This window comes from Amblyomma mixtum, chromosome 2 (assembly GCF_055824585.1).
Source record: "Amblyomma mixtum isolate Tamu chromosome 2, ASM5582458v1, whole genome shotgun sequence".
Taxonomy (NCBI): Eukaryota; Metazoa; Arthropoda; class Arachnida; order Ixodida; family Ixodidae; genus Amblyomma; species Amblyomma mixtum.
Window position 1 is genome coordinate 120,442,727 of NC_143013.1, and position 26,308 is coordinate 120,469,034.

At 44.5% G+C, this 26,308-nt stretch overlaps 1 protein-coding gene across 3 annotated transcripts in view; it reads right to left on the reverse strand.

Annotated features, from left to right (window-relative positions):
• The window catches only part of CCHa1-R (CCHamide-1 receptor), a 425,261-nt gene that overhangs the window by 5,563 nt on the left and 393,390 nt on the right, over positions 1-26,308 (reverse strand). The gene's annotated exons all lie outside the window — the stretch shown is intronic.

Consider the following 26,308-nt stretch of genomic DNA (forward strand, 5'->3'; position numbering starts at 1 on the left):
CCAAACAAAGCTCATTACACTCGCGGTATATTGTCATTAAAAATCACGTCGATTAAAACTTGGCCAATCATATTTTCACGTAAAACGACAGAAAGACACTTGACGAGCTCCAGTTCAAAATTTAGTTGATTTTAAGGCACGTTTGGCAAATATTTTAATCAATGTGCATGTTTCAGCAATTTCTAAAAATAAAAACACACCAAAATGTGCGATTGCCATCAGCGGTTGCCAAGTAGCTGCAAATTAAAGCATGAGTACCAAAAAAAAATATTGAGATTACTGTGCAGACCCGCACTGGAGCAATACGGATGCAGAACGTCCACATACTATATCGGCGTCCGTGGCTGTTCGCACATCCATGTACTCTATCAACGCCCACGGCTATTTCGACATCTAAGCGTAATTTTTCGCGCCTTTTCGCACTTAAATAATTAACTAATTAAACCACCGTCAAGCAAATTTTTCCCACGGCAACATTCTATCACACACTATCTGTCTCAATCACACTTTCACTCGTTTTTCATCAAAAAACGGTGCAATCGTGTGGACAAACCTGCGGGCACTTTTTGCTGACCCGAGAGGGTGATATAAAGATCTCGCATTAACATTTTTTTTATTGCAAATTTTCCAGTTGGTCAATAGAAAAGGAGCAAATATAACTTCATTTACTACTAACAAGATTGTATAGTACAAACTACTGAAAGAGTGTCGCTTACTCTACAGGTCAGAAGAATAATTCGAAAAGAAAAATGTGGATACGCCGAATATAACCTCAGGGGCGTTATTGTTTCGTTCCTGCCCAGTGGCGCCCTCTATGGCCCTATCCTTAAGACCGATACGGCCCCCTTGTTTTAAATCTCGCCCACAGGCGCTTTTAGAACAGGGTCACCTACTGGTTTGGTTTGGTTTGTTTGGTTTGTTGGGGTTTAACGTCCCGAAGCAACTCAGGCTATGAGGGACACCGTAGTGAAGGGCTCCGGAAATTCCGACCACCTGGGGTTCTTTAACGTGCACTGACATCGCACAGCACACGGGCCTCTAGAATTTCGCCTCCATCAAAATTCAGCCGCCGCGGCCAGGATCGAACCCGCGTCTTTTGGGTCAGTAGCCGAGCGCCGTAACCACTGAGCCACCGCGGCGGGGTTCACCTACTGGGTGGTCGGGCATCACGTGACTAGGGGCCGCACCATCGGGCATTTATGACGCCCTCCCTGTCCCGGCCAGGCAGGATAGTAATGGAGTCAACACAGATTGAAGCATCAGAGCAAAAAACTCGCTGTCCCCATTCCGGTTCCAATTTCCACAAACCCTTCCTGACAACCTTACATCCAATCCTTAGAGCTCATCCTTAACGGTACTTTCCAGGATAGGTCTGTGGAGTCTCCCCAGGCCCGCTCCCCCGGTTCTGGGTTCCTACGGTAGCTTCACCCCCCCCCCCCCCCCCCCCCCAATCTTTCTTTTATGTTTCCACCTTCAGGTTGAAAACTTCAAATTACCCTAGGGCTTCCTCTTGTATTTTATTATTGGTTTATGACTGTTGTGCGTACGTGGTGCAGACAGGGGCTAATATTTTCCATTCTTTTTGGTTACTCCAACCCAATGAATATCGGTTAGGGGTAGCCCGTTATACTTAGTCGTGTGGGCTGGGACCCATTTTTCATATTTATTTTTCTAGTCCCTATATAATATATATCGGTTACGGACACAGGGGGATAGCGGGGCGCAAGCTAGTGCTTATGCGCAAAACAATAACTGGAGTGGCGCTACTGCGCGCGCCTACGCACTGGCACCACGCTATTCCCTTAGGCCCCTAACCAATAAGGTCACCCTATTCTGATTGTCCCTACTAGCTCACTGGGAACTGCTTAGTTTTAAAACACATCAAGTGATGTGCGTTACAACCCACACCTAAAATCATTACGTTTTGAGACGCAGCTAGTCTTCCGCAAATTATTTCACACGTCGGGAAGTGGACCGCTTCAAGCCATGATCGCGCTCTTTCAATTGTAGGCTATGAAATTCGAAGTCGCTTGCTGTCTTGAGGCCCACAGTTTGATTGTCAAACTCATGTCAAAGCAGGCCGCTCAATCTTAATCCGCGTGCGTTGTCTACAAGCTTGGCGGCTTCATCGAGCGACGGTGCGAAGGACTCTTCCTTAGGACACAATGTATACATTGGTGATTAAATCATTAATTTGGTGTCCTCATATTTCGTACAGAGAAACTAGCTCTCGCTCAAAAGTGACGAATATTTGTTGCCTGGGGCAGCTGACGTCAAGTGGCAGTCCACCACTACGGCGTGCCTCTTAGCCTGGGTCGCTTTGGGACGTTAAACCTCATAATACCAAACCAAACCATTTATTCGAGAGAGCACAGGTGGGAATCGTGTGGTCCTTATTCTTTTCTTAAAATGAGGTACTTCCTCCTCCTCCTCTTCATCCTCCTTCTCCTCCTAATAGTATTTATCCTTCGTGATATAGAAGTAAAATGTTTATACGATGAAAAGTGGCCATTGTTCGGAACATACTAGGGGATGCGGATGATATTTTAATCTCTGCCATGTTAATCACGCATCTGGAGGTTTCAATAACCAGTTCACATATTAGACATCACGCTGTTAAAGCAGAAATACATTATGGGATGTTCTCAAATGACGGCGTGAAATCTGGAAGCTGCTAAACATTGTTTTGATTTCTACGTGCCAGTGGAAGCAAAATTTCTTGTTGACATGGTTTTTTTTTTGTTGCAGAGGTTTGTATGCGTCATCGGCTATTGCTTTTGTGGAGTTTCGTAATTCCATACTTCTCAATAATGTTATAAAAAAAGGTCTGCAAATATTTTCGGGACATTGAAGATGCGATCATGCTCAAAATTACTGTGTGCTAACATGTGCACAAAATTTGCACTTATCTATAAACGCCCTCATCCGCGTGATTCCTCACTACATTCTGGACTCAATGTAGGGCTTTGCCGCTACGCAGTCCTGCGTCGCAGAAAAGTCCAGCACTTTTGGCCACTCTTCGTATTGCTTACCCTAACAAAAAAGGGAAATAATCCTTTTCTTTATTTTTTTGTATTTCAAACAAAAATTCATTTACAAGGGTACAATACGCACAGTGCTCTAGGACCCATAGCGAGAGGCTAGTTTCGGGTCCATCGCAATACTGTACATTTTAAATGCGGCACGCGAAGACGACACATTGCGTTCATAAACTAAAATTCACATTCTCAACAATTTAGAGACAAACAAAAGCAAGCGTACACAATACACACATACTCACGAAAAGAAAAACTATACACCACAACTTCATATATACATCAGGAACGTTTTCAAACATTGTACAAAGTTTCTTTTCAGTTTAATATCATCAGGTATACCATTCCAAATCGAAACTCCACTGAACTCTATTAGTCTTTACCCGTAACTATTGCAACACACTGGTAAGTTGAAATGTTTGGCACTAGCCGCCCTAGTTTCCCTTTTAGGCCTCATAAATATGCTATGCGGAAGTGGATCATTAATTTGTAAGATTAATGATGATAGCACCGATGATAGCACTGAATACTGGCACATGCCGCATTTGTCATATGAAGATCTCGCATACTCCAAATGTAGCCTCTACCAACAGAAAATAATTTTGGTGCTGGGTATCAGAATCGCCTAACATAAAGTACTTGATAATTTAGTTTTACATCTATTTTTCAAATGAATCAGATAATTTATGAAGATATATCCATGCATACCACATTACGCCAATGTAAACCCAATTCCCTATTTGCAAGTTTTCGACATCATCTATTCTCGATCCATGTCATGGATGGCAACAGCGCGATGTCATACGTTGACATCTACAACTACTGGTCAAATCTTTAGGGGAATCCACCAAGGGGAGAAGATTTGTAATGATCAAGCAATTACTCAGTGGCACACGGCTACGCACCCATACGGCTACGAAGAAAAACTAAGTAGCCTGCACAGAAAAGCTCTCCTTTGCAGCCGTATGACTGTGCTTAGGTGGATGCCAACGAATAACTACTCCCTGATTACATATGTATTACTACTACATACTTCCATTTTAGTTTTTAACTTGTGAGACTGAGACAATTTTCTAACTGGGCGTTCCATTTATCCACGGTTGCTGCCCGTCATTCTTACGAGCACCGGAACATTAACTGCGCTGACAATGGCGAGACCTGGATAAGGCTTGGCAGTTCTTTCTTTTCGTTTTTGTATTTCTTGCCTTCCTGGCATCGTGATTCATGGCGTCGAGTGAATACTTCCCTTCAAAAAGAACTGTACCGTTCCAGCTCCGCAATCCCTTGATAGGCACTTGCCGACCTCGTTAATTGCAAGAGCTTGCTCATCGTTTTCGCGGCCAGTAAAAAGCTGCGCGAGGCTCATTTAGAAGCCTTAATGAGTTCGCCTCGCTCCGCGCATGCGCTGAGCAGGGTGCATTCAACGGTCCGCATTAAACTGAAGCATGGTGGCTTTAGCCCTTGTTGCTGGTTCTCTTTTAACTGAGACGCTCAGAACCTGCATCTTCTTTTCACGTTGCGATAAATTTTTCGCCCTTAACTACAATACCACAAAAAAGTAATTACATTTTGTGCAATTTACCCGCTTTCAGAACCCCACCCACTTTTGCTCTTCACCCGCTTTCAAGGAACACGATTTATTTAAAATTTTGTATCTCTAATAATTGTTTTTCTGACCCCGTTTATGGAGTGCCACTTGCGCTAATCGGAACAGAAATTCATTCAAGAGACTCCAGCAGCGTTGCACTGAAACTCGATTCTAAAGAATGTATTTTATTTTCTCAAAGAAGGCTATCAAACGTCAGACTAAAACGCATTAGCACACTTCGTTTTGAGAGCCACACGTGATTTGCGGTGGTTAACCAGCACAACAGCTAGCTGTTATATAAAACTGGCACATCTGTTGAGAAACACCTGAAAATGTTTTCAGGACCAGCTTGGACGTTAGGCTACCTTGCATTTAAATGTTCCGTAAACATCATACGAAACTTTCAGGCGCAGCTCCAGGGTAACATCCTAGAGGGAATAACTATGACAGCATTCTCATCTATTCGATATAAGTGCACTCAGTTTATATAACATAATACTTGCACCAAGACTACACGGCCGCCTGAATCAGAAAGACATAGCTAACAGCAGAAGAGGTAAGAACACTGCATGAAAGAAATATGAAAGTAGATTGGCATATCAGAAGGAAAAATATATGCCGCTCACCTCTCAGGATTCTTTTCAAACTGTTAGCATCGCTAACCTGCGCCTCTCTAAGCCCAAAACGCAGCCGTTTGTTTTTTTGTTATTACGGAGTTGTAAGACGAAACTGCAAGAATATCTTGCAACGCTTGTACTGTCCCCAATCCAGACGGCCGCTGTGGAAGAAGCAGTAATTTTACCAGCAAAAATTTGCCCCTTCTCATTTCCTCTGCATTCGGCTCACAAACAGATGGCGCACGGGTTTTTCTTTTTATTGTTTTGTCCCCCTGCTTCCGCTCTCGAAAAAAGAAATTTGCACAAAGGAAATTGAGGCTCCCTTCTTTCGAAAAAAGAAATTTGCACAAAGGAAATTGAGCCTCACTTCTTTCGAAAAAAGAAATTTGCACAAAGGAAATTGGGGCTCACTTCTTTCGAAAAAAGAAATTTGCACAAAGGAAATTCGGGCTCACTTCTTTCGAAAAAAGAAATTTGCACAAAGGAAATTGGGGCTCATTTCTAACGTTTGCGGCTCTTAGTGAAGCGCACCGTCTTAACAGGCTGAAAGTTCGAGCAGATTTTTTCCAGGGCAAATAACCTGCCTGAGTAAAGAATAGGATGCACTCGGGTTACTTATACATGCTGCATGTAAAAATTTTACTTTTTTTCTCACGCGGCCCACCCTCCCAAATACCTTCTGGAAGTTCGATAACAGCCTTGAAACTATGAAAACGAGCTGGAAACGACAAAATGTATGGTGTAGCCATCGTATCTTATTCTAAACATTTCCAGGCGATCCTACCCAAATGGAGGCATTGATCGCCTTGATTTTTTTTTATGGTAACACTCCCTAATACTAGAATATTCACGTTGCCGGATCTGTGCAATCAAAATATGGAATTGGAGGATAAAGCTAGCATAACAAAAAAGCAAATTTATTATAGTTGCAAATGATACAGCACTTCTGGCGCCCAGGGCAGCTCTTAGCAAGCGAGGCTTCGGGTACCGAGGAGAACAGGTCGCTTTCAAGAAAGCAGTGCACAGCTTCTGAAATATTACTTGCTTGTTTGCTGGACCAACGGCTGACCGTGGCTAAACAGCTGAGTATTAATTGAGAAAGCCTGCGACGTGCCCACTACTTAAACATTTGTCCCATTTTACAAGTTTTAAAGATGAAGCACTTAACAGAAAGCTGTTTCTTATCTGGAGGAGGTTCGGTGTGTGCTGCACTGACCAAAGAAAAGTATCAGACATTATTCTTCTTCTGATGTGGTGTTAATCTGGAAAATAGTCTGCGGCAAGAACATAAATTTGTCTTTTTATTTATCGGAGACCTTTTTATTCGTGAGAAAAGAGCGCCACCCGTTAATAATGCTTACAATATGGCTGAAAGCTGCAATGAACTTAAAAAAAAGAACAGTCAGGTTATCAATCCCACTTCAGAGACTAATTAAAAAAAGATGAACAATAGACCCTGATCTGTGTTCTTTATACGAAATATGTCAGCCACACGGCTGTAGTCGAGGCGAAGTTGTATGGGAAAAGCTCCTTGTGTTTCGGCGGATGCTGCATTCTTCCGACAAGCAGAAGGCAGAGATAGCCTGTGTATATACAATATTCATGCTGGTCGTTCGGTATATTGAGTTTGTCAAAGTGCGAGAAAAAACCTTTAAACTATTGTCTATTATCTGCACCAACGCATAGTGCACAGCCATGGGCAGCTGGTGAGGGTTCTGGGTAGCAGGCGTAATTACCGCTCTTCTTAAACACAAGCTGCGCTACTGGAGCACCCTAGCAGCAGCCTGCCAGACCATGCGTGTCAAGGCCACCGTGAGTAGTGTCAGGATTCGATCACGTGACTTCTGATGCAGTAGCTGAACGCCATAGCCACTACGCAGCGAGTGAACTGCCAGACCTTGAGCCTACACGACACAAAAGCAAAGTCATCAAGCCTGCCACAGCTAGAAAAGGGACCCGAAGCTACGAGGAGAAGAAAGGTGCAGTCACTGTCTCACAGGAAGTGTACTGCGCCTCCACCGCATAATGAGGCAACAGATGAAGCGTGTGAAACAGACGAGGGGGCCCGCTCCTCGAGCCCGTTCAAATAGGCATAGGTGCACGTGATAAAATTCATTGTCTTTATAAAGTCCTTAGTTTGTGCTGAAGAAATGATGTAATTTAGGCAAACTATGGCACAGGCGTTTTATGTGACATGAACACTGGAGGGAAAATTCACTCGTGTGTCTTCCTACTTATCACTGCATTTGCGGTAACGAAGAAGAGCGAGTTCGAAGGCATAGCATACTCTGAGGCCGGCGCTCACTGTAACATGCGTAATGTCATGCGTCCCAGAGAAACTGCGGAACAACTATTACTGTTTAAACTCGAAGTTTAAAGAACGCTCTAATTACCGCCATCGTTCTATGTGTTTGGCTAGAGCAAAAGAGGTTGGTCGTTTTCACGCTACAGAACGCGGACGAACTAGAGCACGCCGTGCCGATCTCCAACGTGGGACATAAGACAGCAGTAGCGAGTGCAGGACCCTTATAAAGTGTGCTTAGTGCCTGGGAGTTTACTCCCAGCCTACGGTTAGTTGTGTATGTGAAACGTTCCTGCCCAGTTCGTTCTGCTTACCAAACACGACGTGGCGAAATAATAAAGCGATGGGGGGGGGGGGGGGAGTAGACCAAAGCTATCCTATAGTTAGCGTGAGACCCGGAATATACCAACGCGCCAGGTTAGGAGCACGGCCCATGCCAAGCGGAATTCTCTCTATGGGGTGAGCTGCAGAAGACAGCCTTCAACTTTCCCTGGACGCTGAATGCATAAGTGATGCCACAGGATGGTCTCTCGTGACATCGTTACTGCAGGTTCTTTCAGCCCTCTCGACTGTAGAGGAAATGCACCAAACCTTTATTGGATATGCAGGCACACTCCACCTCCGCGCTATGTGCGGCGAGAATCAGCCACCGAGTTAAGACCGGCTCTTACTACGGGTTACCAGGCGACCAGCCTGCATAATTATGCTGAAGCGCTTACAGAACATACTTGGCTAAGACCTTCTGTGTCTACTAGCAACTGCACGGCGCCAGTTTCGTCAGCTTCGCGCAAGTTCATACTACTGGCGCACTTAGTGCAAGTCAGGAGTTAGTTACCGAGAATGCCTTCTGTGATCGCACACCGCAACCACATATCTGAAAAATAATAAATGGCCCTGGAATAGGGTGTACCACACTATTCAAGGAAGCAAACTCAGAGCAAGCGCCTAGGTTGGTCACTATCGTGAGCTGTGTGTTTTCGTAAGCACCAGAACAGTTCTCCGAATAATGCACCAAGTAATAGAAAGTCTCGTTCTTTTAAAACGCAGTCGAACCTCGCCGCGTCTCTTAAGGACGCTGTTTGCGACTTCCTCTCAGCAGCCCATATACTGTGCTATGTCAGCACACATTAAAAGACCCGAGCTGGAGCCGGTGCTTTCCTTTACGGCGTCCCTCATATAAGACCTGTGTCGCTTAGTAACGTTCTACACCATAAAACTAAACCAAAGTTTCGCTCAGATGCCAGCGTGCTGTGTCCATAAGCTGAAGCAATAGATGTTGATAGAGGTTTAAACAAGCTGAGCGCCACGTCCCCTTCACTTTACAATATGTTATCCACACTCTGCTGTACTGCAAGGTTCGCTTATAGCTCTTATAATACACCCAACAAAGCTTAGATAACTCATAGTGAAGACGCCGAACGTGTATAGGACGAACTGATTGAAGCCCGGGTTGCATTTACTTCATCATCGGGTTAGATATGAAGTTTCGTGTAATTCTCGCACCTTGCTTGCCGCTTGAAATTACTGTCTGTGCCAGTAATTGACAAGGCGCTGGAAAAAAGCTCTATTGATGAGCACTCCAAGGCGTAACAATAGATAAACAAAATATCTGAAGACGGCAGTAGTGTGTTATTACAGTCAAACCTCGCTATAACGAAGTGTTTTACAAGAAACTAATGGATATAATGAAGAACACCAGTTCTCATTGGATGCTCCTATAGAATATCATGTATTGGCGCTCAGTTTCACGAAGCAAGCTTTTTCCTACAATGGTATAAAGCCAAAGCCAGGTGGGCGCCAATGTTTATTTCGCACTCGAGCACATCGATTGATAACGGCGCCCAATAGTTTCGCACCCACTGATGCGGTAAACTGAAATTACAACGCTGGAGAACCGCCCAAAACCTGCCCAAAACTTTTCCCGTCACAAGAGGCGCCCATATGGGGTGTTTGTCTAAATCATTCACTGGCTTCGGCGTTAAAAACATTTGGTGTTGACGCGCCCATCATCGCCGAAACTGGAGTACGCGGCGCAATGAACCACGTGCCGCAGCGCGGCGCGCACTCTGAGTTTCGTCAAAGTTTCCAATGTTATTCGAGACCTTCCCTTCTCCCAACCTCTTTTCAGCGGATGGCCCGCAGCGAGCGCCCTGTGCTTTTAACGTGACAGCGTTATTACCCCCATGCCAGAAAAACTGTCCGCGGTCGGCGTCGGCGTTGGACCTTGTTTAAAGCCTCGCAGCCGGAGCAACCGACCCCTTCGGTGACCTACGTGAGCAGCAAAGGTCTCGTAATCTTGCGGAATCATCATAAGTTGACCATCGAATTGTCAACAAACTGACCGCTAAATTAATGATTGGTTACGAGAGGTTAATCAGAAGGAGCAACCTGGGTTACAGAACTCGCACCGGAGACAGCATCTGCCATCGCAGAGCTGTGGCGTAACGCTTAAACGCTGCTCTACGGCGCCAGGACAAGAATGACGACTCCTAGGTGTCTATGAACGCGGAGTGTATACAGAATGTCCGATTCCGCATATAAGGGCATTAACCCACCAAAGCTATCGCGTCATACCCTTAAGGCAGAGCTTCAGTGTCCGTACCAGTTTTTTTAGGTGTCGCATTAAGGTCCGATTCGGTTTTCCCAGCGTGTTTTGACTGTTTGACAGTCTCTTTTGTGTGCTTGGTGGTATCTGCGCGCCGCTCGTTTCCCGCTGTCAATGTTACTGACCGCGACCGGAAAGTAATGCGCAAGAAGGTTTCCATTGAAAAGGGACGAATAGGGTCACATAGCAAGTAATTTGACGCAGCTCTGAGAACGCTATCAGCAGTTTTGCTTCGGCATCGAAGAATCCATAACCAACGCGTCCCTCTCGGCATGAAAGGAACAAGAAAGAAGGTGAGGTCATAGCGCCTTCATGGCGCCTTCATGAAACATGCAGATATTATTCGGCAGGTTTTCGTCTCGCGTCCTCATTATCCGCTAGACGATGCTGTCATGGGCGAAAGTGTTACAGCCAGCGTTCTTATGCGTCATGCGGTGAAGCAAATCGTAGCAGTGCACACGACTGAAACGGCGCCGCGCGTACTGGATCAGCACGGTCCGTATCGGCCTGAGCGCCGATAATGGTTTGGTTTGGATTATTGGGGTTTAACGTCCCAAAGCGACTAAGGCTATGATAGACGCCGTAGTAGAGGGCTCCGGAAATTTCGACCACCTGGGGTCCTTTAACGTGCACTGACATCGCATAGTACACGGGCCTCTAGAATTTATCCTCCAAAGAAATTCAACCGCCGCTGCCGGAATCGAACCCGTGTTTTTCGGGTCAGCAGCCGAGCACCATAGCCACTGAGCCACCGCGGCGGCGTTGAGCGCCGATAATACACAGAAACATTTTTTGGATATATGTCCGGGTTCCTGCCCTCTACGACATCATCCCTCAAGTCTCGTTTTCTGGGCGTCGCGGCAAAAAATAAACGCGTGGTGGTGAGGTTGATATGATCGGTGTGTGTACACATACGGGAGGCGTCGGGGGCGCTATGCATGTGTGCTGAAGACGCAGAGCGCATATCGGCGTTAGACTAAATGCAGGATGTGTTGCCCTCGCTCAGCATTGTGACAAGTAGCCATTTGACATTGCGAGAGGTGTGGTGAAGGTCGTGGCGGTAATCCGACTGTAATGAATCAACGGCTATAACGAAGAAATTGCGGGCACTCTTCGACTTCCTTCTGATGAGGTAGAACTGCACATCGACGTTTAGGTGTTTTTCGACCGTGTCACATCTTCTTCACCCGCCACCGTCAAGCTCACTCTATTGAGTGACGGTAATGCAACGCACGGCACGTCGTGTTTGCGAAGTCACCGATAAAAACACGCTGGTATGAATAGTTGAGTGCGCACCTCATCACAAGTAGCTGCCCCCCCACCCCCCCGCCCAGCCCTTTTAAGAGCGCTGCAGCAGTTCGTGAAATTTTCGAAAACATTGTCATAAAGAGTTTTGTTTATCTATTAAACAAATTTCAAGTTTTAAGCTTAGCCATGCTGAACCACAAAAATATGTCGCACGGCCAAGTCAGCCGGCCGGAGAAACTTTTTCTAAGCTCAGCTTAAGTATGGACCCTCACTAGCAGCCATTAACTTGCATTGCACCAAACGAGCAGCTATGCTTGTAACATTCCCCAGTTTCCACTTCTTCTGCGCCACAAAGTCGCCACTGCGAAGTTTCTGAGAAAGCTGTATAGCTTTCCTTTGTAGCCATATGGCTGCGCTTGGGTGGATGTCAATGAGTAATTACTCCTTTATTACAAATCTACTCCAGCTTGGGGGATTCCCCTAAACATTTGATCAAAGTCGCCACATTCGATTTCAGCATCAGTAGCCTTATAATAAGGGAGTAAATACTCATTGACATCCACCCAAGCGCAGCCATACGGCTACATCAGTAGCCATCAGTAGCCTTCAGCGGAACGAGCACCGCCTGACGCAGTCTTGTCTTCCATGTCGGCGATGGGCGAAGTTCTGGACAAGAAAAACAACTGGTTTCGTGGCAGCTGCGGCCGCGTAGAAAGCATGAAATCGGTGCACGCCAGCTGCAGCCAAGTGTGACGGAGTGTAATGTGCCTGCTGTAGCCTGGTGGAAAGCAGGCAAACCGGTTTTGTGGCAGCTGCAGCCGAGTGCAAAGGCAAAAGCCACATCGCGCCAGCTGCGCTTCATTATCTGCAAAACAGTCATGAGTAGGTTATCGAAGGGTCGTACACATTGGGCTAGAGCACCAACGTTGCGTTTAGTTCAATGGAATTAATCGGGATTAATTTTTTATTCAGGCCAAGAAGAAGGAAAAAAACTTTATTCCAAGCAAACTAATAAGGCCCTGTGAAAACCAAAAATCCCTTCCTGATCCGCCGAGTTCGAGAAAAGTCCAGTGCTCATGGAATAAAGCGGAATGAATCGGTAGTAGCAGGAGCTGAAGACAGTATTCCACGCAAATGCAATTCGTTCTATATCTGTCCAGATGTCTGTCTCAAGTCGAGCGTGGTAGCGGAGCACTAGTGCGATGAGGAGAGTGCTGGGGTGAACTTTGCAGTGGATGTGTGCTTGTCTTGTTTTTGCGTGCGAGAAGGAGTTATGGCAAGATGGTGCGATTTTCCCTGCTGTTCTTTATCGACAGTCTCTTTACTCTATGTTAGGCCGCCTTGCCACACAGCGCAGAAGCCTCGGGCAGTGTGCCTCGTGAGTAATTTTAATAAATGACATGTTTCAATCAATCATTCTTCTACTTATATTCAATTTGGCCAGGCAACTGAGGGAAACCGAATCTTAATTTCGCAGGCCAGTTCATAGATTCCCTCATGCTTCCGTGACCAGATGGTTGCAGTGCGATTTAGGAAGAGAAAACTGCATCACAGAGCACAGCTACAACTAGCACGCTGCAATTTGTTCCAGCCACCGCGTTTCTCTTCTATCCACCGCAACGCTCTTGGGTGATTAGACCGCTCAGTGAGCGAATAAGGAGACTGTGCTTGGAATTCTTTCTATTTTTGATCTGCTGGCCTTGTGGACGAGGCCACTTTGTGTTTTCAGTCTTTTTGCTGCTCAAACGACTGCTAGCGACATTTTAAAATAATGAGCGGCAAATATTGTTAAACTCAGAACACGATCCCGAGAGACTTCTTAAACGGGACTGATTTGTTCATTCTTTCTCAAAATAAATACAAGCGCAAAGCTCTATTTGTCTTGCGCTTTGCTAAACCTTATTTCATGTCCAATATGATGGTTTAAGTACCTCGTAATGCAACATAATAGCATAATAGTAGCACGACTAATGGTTGAACTCATTTGCACATTACGATTTTCTCTTCTTTCTGGGCCAATTATTTTTGGATGGAGCAGTATGAGCCCTATATTTCGTATCTGGAGTGAGTTTTATTAATATCGCTTATTAACCTGATATCTGCCCGAGGGGCCGCCAACCCAGTTATCCTGCTTGCCAGTCAGACCATTGACCGCTCAGCACGGAAACAAACACCGAACAAACGTTCAATGTCTGCCCTCCACGCTAACTCTTGGAAGTGTCTGCTAGGATCCAGCACGTTGAACACAAACGATGATATAACGGCATTGTTGCGTCCTTTTACATTACGCCCTAACGGAACTTACAACACCGTCCTCTGACAATATGAAGTAATAATAAAAGAACAGTGTTTTTGTAGCGTATGTGCGAAGGTTGCCTGTATAATTTTTGTGAGTGTGATAATATACGGAAGGGCCTATTTTAAATAAGGAAAGAGAAGAGGCTATAGTGGACATATAATTATGTTGCAACATGCCAGCCATACTTCATGAAAAGGACGGGAATAGCGCATTTTACTTCCTGCATCAAAATAAAAACTCAAGGTTCATTTTCACTTTCTTCCGTAAACGTAAAACGATAAGTAAAAGGGTACTTTGTTCCGCAAGACGGTGCATGTTAAACAGCTAAAAGCAGAACGCAACTGAAACAGGACAATTCTTTGTCTGTCTACTGCCTTTGTCTTGTCTCAGTTGTGCTGTATGTTCGCATTTTCAATCTAGACAACAAACCTACTTTGCAGCAAATCTGGACTTAGCAAAATTGCCCCAAGAGAACGAAATGCAAGGTGAAGAGCGACTAAGCCTTCACATTAGATTACATCAGCAGCCTCTAAATACTGTACATTCATTTCATTCATCTAATAATAGACGCGGCGCATTCGCAGTGACCAGCACCCTGCTGAAAAGAAGTTCTATGATGCACCTCATAGATCATTCATCATAGAATATCATACAATCTGTATGATATATCATACAATTCGAATGATATTCTATGACATCTCTATGATGACTGTATGATTTTACAGAAATGATAATTGAATGATAATTTTGTATGATTCGTTTAATGTCTATGATATCTGTATGATAAACTGTATGAGTTTATTGCATCATAGAACTTTTTTAAGCAGGGCATTAAACAAGGAAACAAGATGGTTACGAGTTAGAATTTACTTATACGTCTCTGGGCACACCCAATGACTCTCTCGCGCGCCGCGGAGTGTTTACTATGTCCACTACGTGTCTTTGTATACCCCATCAGTATGGGCAACATCGACAAAGAAATGGAAGGTAAGTTCACCAGCCAAGCAACTGACTTTCCTGGTAAACCCCACACCATCAACACATCTATTATGAAACCACCTCTAGTAAATAGTACACAACCTTGGAAAGGTGAGCGCTAGCATTTATACCATCCAACCCCGTACGGGAAATCCCGATCGAACACAACTGAGTCCCCGCTTGCAAATGAATTGCTCATCATGTTCGTTTACCGCGGAAGGCGACCACAGCAAAGAGAGAAAGAAAGCCCTGGCTTTTGCTTGGAAAGAAGAGAAACGATTAAAATAACTAGCAAAAAAAAATTGAGCATCGGAGCTAAAGAACAGTCCAGTTTTGGAAACCATGGCAGTGATCATATTTTATACAAGGTTTTCCCAGTGTCACAAGGTCGGCTCTGAGATAGACCGTACCGTTGGAGCATTCGGGTGATTTGAAACACAAGGCAGCCATGACGGTGACCCAGAAAACTTAGCCCAAAAGGTGATCACTTGTCGCTGTACGCTTCTCCTCCTTTTCCATTGCAGCAACTTCAAGCTTCCGAATGGTTTCCGTTAGTTTTATGCACCCTAACGTCCCAAAGCAACTCAGGCTGTGATGGACGCAGTAGTGGAAGGCTCGGGTTAATTAGGACCACGTTTGTTTCTCTTAAGGCAGACTAAAGCGAAGCATGAAACTAAGCAGGCGAATAGATTATTCCTCGAGAACACCACCGCCGTTTTTGTCTACGCCGACAGGTGACTACGTTGATGAGAAAACCGCAAAGTCCCTAAAGCCTTCTAGATTCAAAGCGCCTGCAAAAAATGAACGACCGAGACGTCATTTTTATGACATCTTTGCAAAGGGAACAGTCATAGGCGCACTTCCCATGACCGGAAACATGGCCGGAAACCGAAATTCGAAAGTCAACAGATCAATGTTATATAATGGCGGCAGTGCAAGGTGCCCCCGCACCTCACTATTTAGACGGAGACTCTCCGCTGGATCGCGTGCGCCTGCGTCTTGTTGCAACTGAAAAGCCCCGTAAGAAACTACGTGAAGTTATCGAAAGCAACAGCAGACTGCAGAAAGGCCGCCGCGGTGGCTCAGTGGCTATGGTGCTCGGCTGCTGGCCCGAAAGACGCGGGTTCGATCCCGGCCGCGGCGGCTGAATTTCTTTGGAGGAGAAATTCGAGGCCCGTGTACTGTGCGATGTCAGTGCACGTTAAAGAACCCCAGGTGGTCGAAATTTCCGGAGCCCTCCACTACGGCGTCTCTCATAGCCTTAGTCGCTTTGGGACGTTAAACCCCATAAACCAAACCAAACAGACTGCAGAAAGAACTGCTGATCGCGCTCACCCATGTACACCTCGACGATGATAGCGAAAGCGTGTGGCCTTCGTTGTGTTGTGTACTGTCATGAAGTGTACACGTAAGCTTCCAGAGACTTCAAAAGCATGCGCAGACAACCTTCGTCATCGAATCAGCAGTGGTCGCTGCGATTTCAATGTTCGTGAATTGCTTCCTGAGTGGTGAAAACTGGAGCAAATAAAGGTATGTTTCGTCGAACAATACCGGGTGTTTTTTTTTAACTGTTTTAGAGTTCATTATTTTAAACCGGATATTATGTACGAGACAGAGCTCAGTGATGAAATAATTAACTGAAATTAACTAATCAACTTTCTGGTTTTGATTTCAAGGGCCAGCATTATATTAAGAAATTGTACGCTGTCTACTTACACGCTGAGTCCAGTTTTTAAATTTTCTTCATCGACAATGCAAGTCGAACTATTTAACGTAAAAGAAAGGCATTTTTTTTGCCGGTTAAGTTGGCTTCCCGCAAAACATACATTTAAAATGACGTCGCTTGCATTTATAATGCAACATATACGGAAGCCGTTTCTCGGTTTCGTGCTGTAAAAACATTAACGTGATTTCCACGGCACTACGCCCAGCGACGCCATTTTAAAAATGTGCATCGCGGGAAGCCAGTTTTACTAGCTAAAAGTTTATTTTTGATGTTGAATATTTTGATATGCATTGCCGATAAAGAAAATTTCAAAACTAGACTCAACTTCTATATATAAAGCCTTCAATTTCTTAATATAATGTTGGCCCTTGAAATCAAAAGTAAAAAAGTTGATTAGTTAACTTTAGTTAATTAATCATTTCGTTCCTGAGCTCTGTCAGGTGTTCGCACATAATGTCCGCCCTGCTGTGCAATCCACCTACACAGACCTCACAGACGTATTTTTCGCTGGGTTTAAAATACCGATCTGTAAAGACTTGAAAGAAACCTCCGGGTATATTCTGCCGCCTGCCGACTACAGCTCTCGGGCGGGGATGCCCGTATAACCTTGACCAACACGCATCAGCTCGTTAAACGTCTTCGTCGCGGAAAACCCTGCTGCACGTGCTGGCGCCTCACGCACTGAGTGCATCTTGATGACCTGCGCTGGGAAACGCTTCGCTTTAATGAGCTTAATGAGAGGCGATGGTGCATGCATGTCGTATTTCTCAAACACTTTTCAGCACACCTAAAAGCACATTCGCCTTTCCACGGCGCAGAAAACATGGAGGACCACGTGCTCGCATAGCACTTCTCACATAGAGGACCTCTTTTCCTCAAAAGAAAATTACAATATGTAATTTTTTGCGTAATATCGCAATGTTAAAGCCCATAGAAAAGTATGTTCAAACCGGATCAACTGCGAAATGGACACTTACACCCGCTAGAACTAATTATGGTAAACAAGCACTTAATTTTCTTATACCTAATGTTCTAAACAGCTACGAATCTAACCAGCTTAGCATGTATAACCTCCGACCACATGATTTAAAAGTGTACTTTGTAAATAATATTTCAAAACTTCTTTTCGTATATTGTAGTTTGTGCATGTATCAGTGTCTTTCTCCCATTTGTCATCAACCCAGCAGTGTGTATAACATTCAAATGCATTTGTTCAGATTTAATTGTTTTTTCTAGTTTCAAACTACATCACTGTGTAGCAATCCGTTCAATCGTAAATATTATAAATTCTTTCTATAGTGTGCTCGTATGCGACCTGCCACCATGTATGTATGTGTTTATCTTATTTATTATTTTGTAATGGCTCTTAGATGAGTCACAGGCATTTTCAAGCTATTTTCTTTAGATTTTGGCCTGTGGCTCATTCTAAAGAATGTGCACATTTGTGAAATAAAGTTTGGATTCAATTCAATTCAATTAAAAAAACAAGTAATTATTAGGCATGCACGTAATTGCATAAGAGCGTGAGTGTAGTAAAGAAACAAACTCTTCCAATTTCATACCGCCCGTAGCCTTCATAAAGTAGCCGCCGTTTTACGGTAAAGGTAGGAATAAAACAGCTTCCCCGGCCGCGTAGCAAGCAAACACAGTGTGAATAAACTTGATAGCTTGGGGTTCTGAACTTCGCGCACAGCCTCTACACGCAGCCCGGGCGCACGGAATGCAATGCGAAATCTTCAGCTTTCCTGTTCGCGACTAAGCTTTCTTTCCGTCACAATAAAAAGTGAACAAGGTAGGGGAAGCCTCAGGGTGGTAGCCCACGTTTCGACCAGAGGACTTGTCTCTTCCGCGCTATTATAATTACGAGACCATTCGCACCGTCGGCTATCCACGCCACCTTGCTTTCCTCTTATTTCGACGGTAATTGCCAATCGAGACGGCAAAACAGCGTTCGCCACTTGTCGTCACTTGAAATCATTCAAAGGAAACCAGTCAGGTTTATTTTCCACAAATACAGCAGATTTGATTCTCCCACAAAGCTAATGGCAGAAAATAATATCCCACTTATTCCAGACCGCCGAAAAATAAACCGAATTTTGTTCCTCCGTAAGATTCTTTCACGCGAGGTAAACATTCCAATACCTAACTATGTTCAACCTTCTACCACCAGACGTACACGACACACTAAGGAACACACACTGCAGCCTATCTTCGCACGAACGAGTTCATTTAAGTATAGCTTCTTCCCCCGAACCATCTCCGATTGGAACATGCTCCCGGAATCCCTTTTTCAAAATAGCAATTTTAGCAACGCATTGGAAGAACATTTCCTTGGTTAAGTTGTCTCATTTTGTATTTTTTAATGCTGTTGTTTTTATCTTCCCTTTGTTATCGCCGAATGATGCTGTGTTGTTTTTCGTTTCTTTTGTGTATTGTTTGGTTGTTTGCCCCTCCTGCCTGGGCCACATAGGCCTGCAGTATTTTGAAATAATAAAAATAATAACGAGTCATCCAGAGACAGCGCCGCGTGCACCTCGGTTTTGAGCAGTGTTCTCGCTGAAAATAGCGTTGTTTTCGGTAAAAATGAGGTGTTTTTTACCAGGTGAGCCTACATTACCAGTCTAGCCTGCTTAGTATTCCCCTCTAGTGTCACGTTTACTGACATCGCATAGTAGTGGCGATCTAGCATTTCATCCATTAAAATCTGACCGCCGCGGTCCGGATAGAACCTGCGTATTTCAGGACAGCAGCCGAACGCCATAGCCACTGAGCCACCGCGGTGAGTTCCGGAACGGGTGGTCACTACTGTGACAGTGTTAAGATAGAGCCAGGCGAAACTTCACTGAATAAATCTAAACTTTCTTGGTCATGTGAACACGTAACGAAAATATGACGCGGGTTCTCAAGGGGCGCCGTATAAGAGACGTAGTAATAGCCTTGAACAAAAAATAAATATCGCAAGTATATATTCCTGCTCTTTGCTCACACTCCCTACTGGGTTTGTTTCTTTTTTTTTTTCACTCAGCAAGGCCAAGGTTCAAGAAAACAGCTTGATTTTTTTGTACGACCCCGGAAAGCGATCGGCACCCTACGCACCTTCCCAAAAAAATTATAGGCTCTGCAGCGCTCGCAAACAAATAAAAAAGGAAAAAGAAAAGCTGCCGGCGAAATTAGGTGCCAAAAACAACGCAAAGCGTGGGCTTGGGAAATTTCACGCCGCGTAGCGCGCCGCGATTACAAGCTTGTAGTTGCCACATCGGGTCATTTTATTTCGTGCCCTTGGGCCGAACGTAATTCCCACGTCGCCGGTTCCCCTCCTTGCGATGCGAAGGACGATTGCGCAGATACAAGGCTGGTGCCTCACGGCGTATGCCGCCAGCGGAAGCCAACCGATGCGTGCGTAACTGTAGCAGGGAACACGTTTGGGAGAGTTTCCACGGTCATATAATGATCGAGTCAGTTTAACGGGAAGGAATTAGAAATTTAACGTCTCAGGCAATGGCAGAAAGTACTACGTGTCGGTAACAGAAATTACTGAAGGACGCAAGAAATAAACAAGTCCGTAAAGCTACCCTTTTTTATGCGCTCAAAGAAATTCGCTTTGAAACTGCAATAAAATTCATTAGGTTACGCTCTTCGGATGACGCATTCTAGGGTAAGTGTATATAGCTTAGCCTTTAGAAGTTTAATGTCTTAACTATGCGGGAGGCGAAGTTAAAGCTTTTAGGCATTGGCGGGATTTGCTTCGCGATTACTTCCGGCAGATAGCTGCGCTGCTGAGGCAACTGAGTCAAAATCTAAAACAAAAGAAACTTGTTATTAAACGATTTGCCTCTTTTCCATGACACCTACATGCCGGAACAAGCAGCTATCTCACATGTTCGCCACCGCAATACCCTTCCCACTACCCCATATTTCGTTCTGCTGAGCTGTATTATTTCAGTATCGCATTTTTTTTTCAGGCCAACTGGGCTATTCCTCTTTGAACAGTTTTGTGAACAAAAATAAAACATTGATTGGGATCTTCTCTCGGACGCAAGTAAAGCCTTCGATTCTGAATCTCATAGTTTACTACTTAGCAAGCTTGGAATTAAATTTTCTCGCGGTAAATTTTGAACATTTTCCAAAAAATATAATTTGTAACAGTGCCCAGTCGGTCCAAGAGACAATTACATTCTGTTCCAAGATGTTACCCTTGTTGTGAAAGTTTTCTAAGAAACTATAAGTTGTTGCAGTTATTAATTATTTGGCAGAGCCTTCGTTATTTACGTCGACAAAATTCGCGTCAAGTTTGCATCTGTGCAATAAGTTCTGTAACAATGATTACTTATATTACTACCCGCACTATTTTAATTCGGTCTTCCTATTTTGTCTCTGTTATTTATTATAGCCATTAGTTGAAGCTCTCCCATAATTCATTGTTCTTGAACTCACCGTTATACACAAATAACGCAAATAAAATAAGAAGACCGAAGTAAAGTACTAAATGCAGTAATTTAACAACTCAGTGGTGCAGAAGTTAGGTTACAGTCCGAGAAGCTTTTACGGCTTCTGCTGAGCTACACTTACATTTTCTATACTATATCAGCTAAAAATGCTTTAGTAATGTTATTATCATCCTCATGGCATATGTCGCAGCCCTCTTGCCTGGATAATAGTTTTTTTTTACAAGTTGCCGTTCTCCATCGCATTACTTATCTCACTTCCAATCGTCCTTCCCGCCATCGGTGCTTCTTTCCTACAGCGTACGCCGTATTTAACCCATTACAATGATGAGCGCATTGCCCAGAGGTAAAGTCTCCTCGAAACATTGCCAATCGGACTGAGGCTCCCCTTAACACTTGTTCATTTTCTTTTGTACTTTCAACCCTTAGTAGTTTAGGTCTTGGTTTCCTACGGGTGTTAGTGGTAACGGTTGAAGATAAAAATAACCGCCACGCTGACACATTTCCACCCGCTTCGAAATTTTAGTAGGATGCTTCCTCTCGACATATCACCAGCGGATCAGGTGATGAGGAGGTGGAATGCTTTCATATTTCGTTCCGAACGACGCCCCCTCTCCTTACCCAGGTCTTTCATATTTTACAGAGCTCGACCCGCGCACATTATGCACCGCAGCAATGCTCATTCCAATGTACTTTTTTTTACTCTGCTTAGGAGCTTTTTTCTTAGTTTTACTTTACTACGAAAAAAGTTGCGCAAGTTTTTCACAGAGAAGTTTGTGCCAAGTTGAACACTCTGTTTACTCTTTGTTAAACGCCGCCGGCAGGCGTTCATCCAGCACACTGTATTCGCTACACGGAACATATCGTGCTCATGCTCGCCGAACGCCAGTAGATAATTTGCGAAGGAGCGCAATCACACGCCGGTAATGCGACCATATTCTCGAATGTCCGCGGCAAAGTAAACCCCTATTACCGGCTATCTCTCGAATCATAATTAAACAGAGCGTGCCCTAAAGCCCCGCCAGTTCTCAGCCCGATCATTTCCAATCACCGCGCGAGTTACTGCCGCAGCCGCTATGGTGTTATTACTTTTTTTTTTGCCGGTCCAATTCGCCAACTTGAGTTGGTTAGAGTACTAAACTAGCTTGACTCCCTCTCCTCTAATCTTCTAGGCGCGCTTCATTGCCGGTCGCTGCTGCTTCGCATCAACAGTAACACTTTGCCTGAGTGGCATTGTGCAATAAAACACAAAATCTGCTAGTCGTTGTGAAACTAACCGATTCCGCTCGCTGAGGCATCAACGCACATCTGCTTTTACTGGGTGTAACGCGTTTGCTCATCATGAGAGGGAAATAACTAGAAGAATAAGAATGGGGTGGAGCGCATATGGCAGGTTCTCTCAGATCATGAATGGTAGCTTACCAATATCCCTGAAGAGAAAAGTGTACAACAGCTGTATCCTACCGGTACTCACCTAGGGGGCAGAAACGTGGAGGCTAACAGAGAGGGTTCAGCTTAAGTTAAGAACAACGCAGAGAGCTATGGAAAGGAAAATGATAGGTGTAACGTTAAGAGATCGGAAGAGGGCGGAGTGGGTGAGGGAACAAACGCGGGTTAATGACATCTTAGTTGAAATCAAGAGGAAGATATGGGCTTGGGCAGGGCATGTAATGCGAAGGCAAGATAACCGCTGGTCCTTAAGGGTAACGGAGTGGATTTCAAGAGAAAGCAAACGTTGCAGGGGACGGCAGAAAGTTAGGTGGGCCGATGAGATTAAGAAGTTTGCGGGGATACAGTGGCGGCAACTGGCGCAGGACCGGGTTAATTGGAGAGACATGGGAAAGGCCTTTGCCCTGCAGTGGGTGTAGTCAGGCTGATGATGTGAACGCGTTTGTAGCGGGTCCAATGTAAGCTACTGGGGGAGTTGGTGATTACTCTTATCGGTTAAAAACTTCACCACAGCTATAGGCTAGCGACACAGAGAAAGAAAACTAGTAGAAAATTTCAGAGCGATCGATGGTTATATCCGACGGAAATGAGATTTTTGGCGCGATAGCTTTAAGGCGCTCGGGTCGCAGAAAACCCTGCGCGGTCGTCGGCGTCGTTGCCGTGAGCGAGAAATCACCAGAGAAGAAGCCTACGAGGCAGGTCACGTGACCTTGTGGCGTCATCACAACCTGCCCACCGAAATGAGTGCAAACTGTCCACCGTGGCAAGTGACAGTAAGATTAATGACTGGCCACGAGAGGTCGCGATTGGTCGCGAGAAGCGTGCAAAACTGTCATTTGGTCCCTCAGAGACCGGCGATGTGTTTTTTATTACTATATTTTCTAGCCGCAATAAAAAACATCTGCAAATAGCCGTCATTTTGATACCTGCCACACTGGAATTCGTTAGATGGGTCACCAAAAAATTTATAATAAAAATACCCTGCGCTCACAATCCACTGAACAACGGCCTTCGGGGCACTCAAAGCCCGAAACCAGTCTAAAAACGAAGCAAGACTTTTTTCTTGGTGATTACTTCGTTCCTACTGTAAATTTCGTCCAAGAAGCCATCCCGGTGGCAGATTATAATGCGCATTCATTAAAATTGTAATGTACCTCGTTTAAAGTTTCTCTTCTTAGGACGAAAGGCCATTGTATGAAATGTTCCACCTTTGCGACACTAAGCCAGAGGCTTTCTACTTCTCTTTTGTCCAAACAGATTTCGTAATCAACTGCGCAAGTGAATTTATTACATAACTCAAAGAGCTGAAGCTCCAGGAATAACATTTCATCAGTGGTTGAGTGGAAAAGCACAGCATTCCCACGAACCTTCTCCCTGCCTTTACGGACCCAAGTGTGAAAGCTGCCAGGCGAGCACCCTTAAAAACAACACGGTGCTGTATAAAACAAAGCCAGTCCCGCTTCTTAGTGCATGGTGTTCTTCAAATTCACTGTATGAGGTAGGGGGCAATTCAGTATAATCCTCATAAACGTCCTTGCTGTGCAGCAACCATGCAGACGCGTTTTACCGACGTTGATGTAGGCGCTTAATTTTTTCTCGCGCATCATGAACGCACCAATTCAGTTTCTCGTGTGCCTTCTTTTTTCGGCAGTAGTGACTATACTACACCTCAATCAGCGTATGTCGAAAATGTAATATCTCGGAGTATGCGAAGAGTGGTTGCTCCACACCAAATCGAATACCAGTAGCGTAGCATCGCGATCGAATCGAACACAAATAGTGCAGTTGAAAACCGAATGGATTAGTAATCGAATAGTGACAGAAGCGAAACGAATGCGCATAAAATATTTTCGTTGTTATTCGTTGCTTCGGCAAATAATTCCAGAAAGGAAAACGAATATTCATGCGAAACCGCGAAGCGCAAGCGGCGGGACAATAAGACATGGAAGTAAGGCTGTAGCTATCGAGAGGTTCAATGTTGATGTGCACTAGGTAACACGCAACAAGGAGTTAATGACCGTCTTGTCAGTTGAAATTTACTTTAGCTCGAAGCAAACTAGCGCCAAGTATAGGTTCATGAGATGGCCAGGAATCTAAGCCACTACTTCCAATATAGAGCTTGAGGGCAGGGTTTGCTAAATCTGGCTCAACCACTTCGTGTCGACCAAACTTAAAGGCCATACATGTTAAAATATGAACGCCGGCACACCACTGGATGGCATGGCGGCACTTATTTGTCTGGTCAGTACAGAATGTCCCGGCAACATACTGCGGGATGTCGGAATGGGCTCTGTACTTGAAACGGTTCTCCAAAGGAACTACAATGCGCCTTTACGTTCTTAGTGTCAGTTATTCGAGCGGTATTAGACCACATGAGAACGGATTTCATACATTTCGAATAGTTTGCACACGCACTGATCGCTTCGTTTAGTAAATCGAATAAGACGGTATTGAAATCGGTATTGAAAAATTTCCAACGCCCGCACGCCCTTACTAATCTGTTGTTCACTTGGGAGAACTAAAACTATGATAACTTTTTCCTCTTATAGATTAGACCTGGAGCAGTCCATCTATTCCATGCTGCTTGCTCCAGGGCACTCCTAACCCTAAATAAACGAATGGTGCAAATACATGTCAGAACGTTTCTGAAAACAATTTCGAGGAAGGCAATGTCCCTTCTATGAAATTTTTGTAAAAACGTTCTGAACATTCTGAACATTCTGCTCAGTATGCAGTATTGAACAAGTCAAAATTTGAATTTTCACAAACCTTTCTGTACATTTTTTTCACCCGGGTATACGCGTATAATAGACTTCAGACAGTAAAGCAAAGCGAACATTATCTGCAGCCCATTCACCGGAAGTCGCGCCGTTGATCATTCGATTTCAAAGGCGTTGTTGGATCGATTGAACAATGCGAACACTGGCCGCAGCACTGACGCGGAGGAGAAAATTTCTACCACACTTGTGTCCGCCAAATTTCCCCAACTTCACAGCAAAGAAACGGATGACCGCGACAATAAACAAGTAATAGAAAGACCGGTGTTGATGTCAAAGCCAACGCAGCTGTGATGCCTAGTCACTTCCCATTTCTTTTTAATTGCTTTACGAAGAGGGATAGAATGCAATTCTCTTTCACGCTATACCACGCTCACTGGTGTTCGTGTGAACCTCTGCTCACGAGAAGTCCGACTTCAATGATCACCACAGCAAAGGATTCGAATGCATGACTACCGCGCAGCACAAGGGAGCGACCGCACTTTGCAGTCATTCACTGCTCACATAAAGCGCTAATTAGTGAAACGCGTGGGGTTCTCATTCAATTTATTTCCGCTTATAATAATCATTCCTCCACTAGAGAGTCGTAAAATAGGAGCGGGCGGGATGTTGTCTCACATAGCTGTCACCAATGCAAAAAGAACAGCAGAACAACAGGCACAATGTAAGCTAAACAATGAAAATGAGGAAGCAAGAAATAAAATAGAAACTACTTCCTGGATTCGTTGGTAAGCCTCGTGAGAAGACCTCGATCTACACATATCCTATAAGCTGGCAATTCATTCCGCAGAGAAATAATTGGTTATCACTTTCTGTGAGGTGATAACGTCAAATAATAAAGATGGTAAGCGATTAGTTTATTTGACAACGCTGTCTTCTACTGCAGATTCATATTCTTTGTTCTGGAGTTTCATTCCACCGAGTGTTAATATTCTTCTCAGATCATGGGATCTGGCCCCTGCAGCGGCAAATATCTTAAATTCCGGTGTACAACCAACGGTTATATGCAAAAAAAAAACAACAACTTTGGGGCTCTAAGGACAAGCTATACCAATGGACTAAACAGAATATATTTTTTGGTCTAAGAACATGGAAAATGCGGGCGGGTGGCGGAACACTGAGGTTAGTCACGTTATGAGGGAAATGGCGAGAAATAAACGAGAATTTGAATTAGGGTGACCTCAGCCAACCTCGGGAAATAAAATGAACAATGCCGCGGCGGCGCAAACAGATAAGATA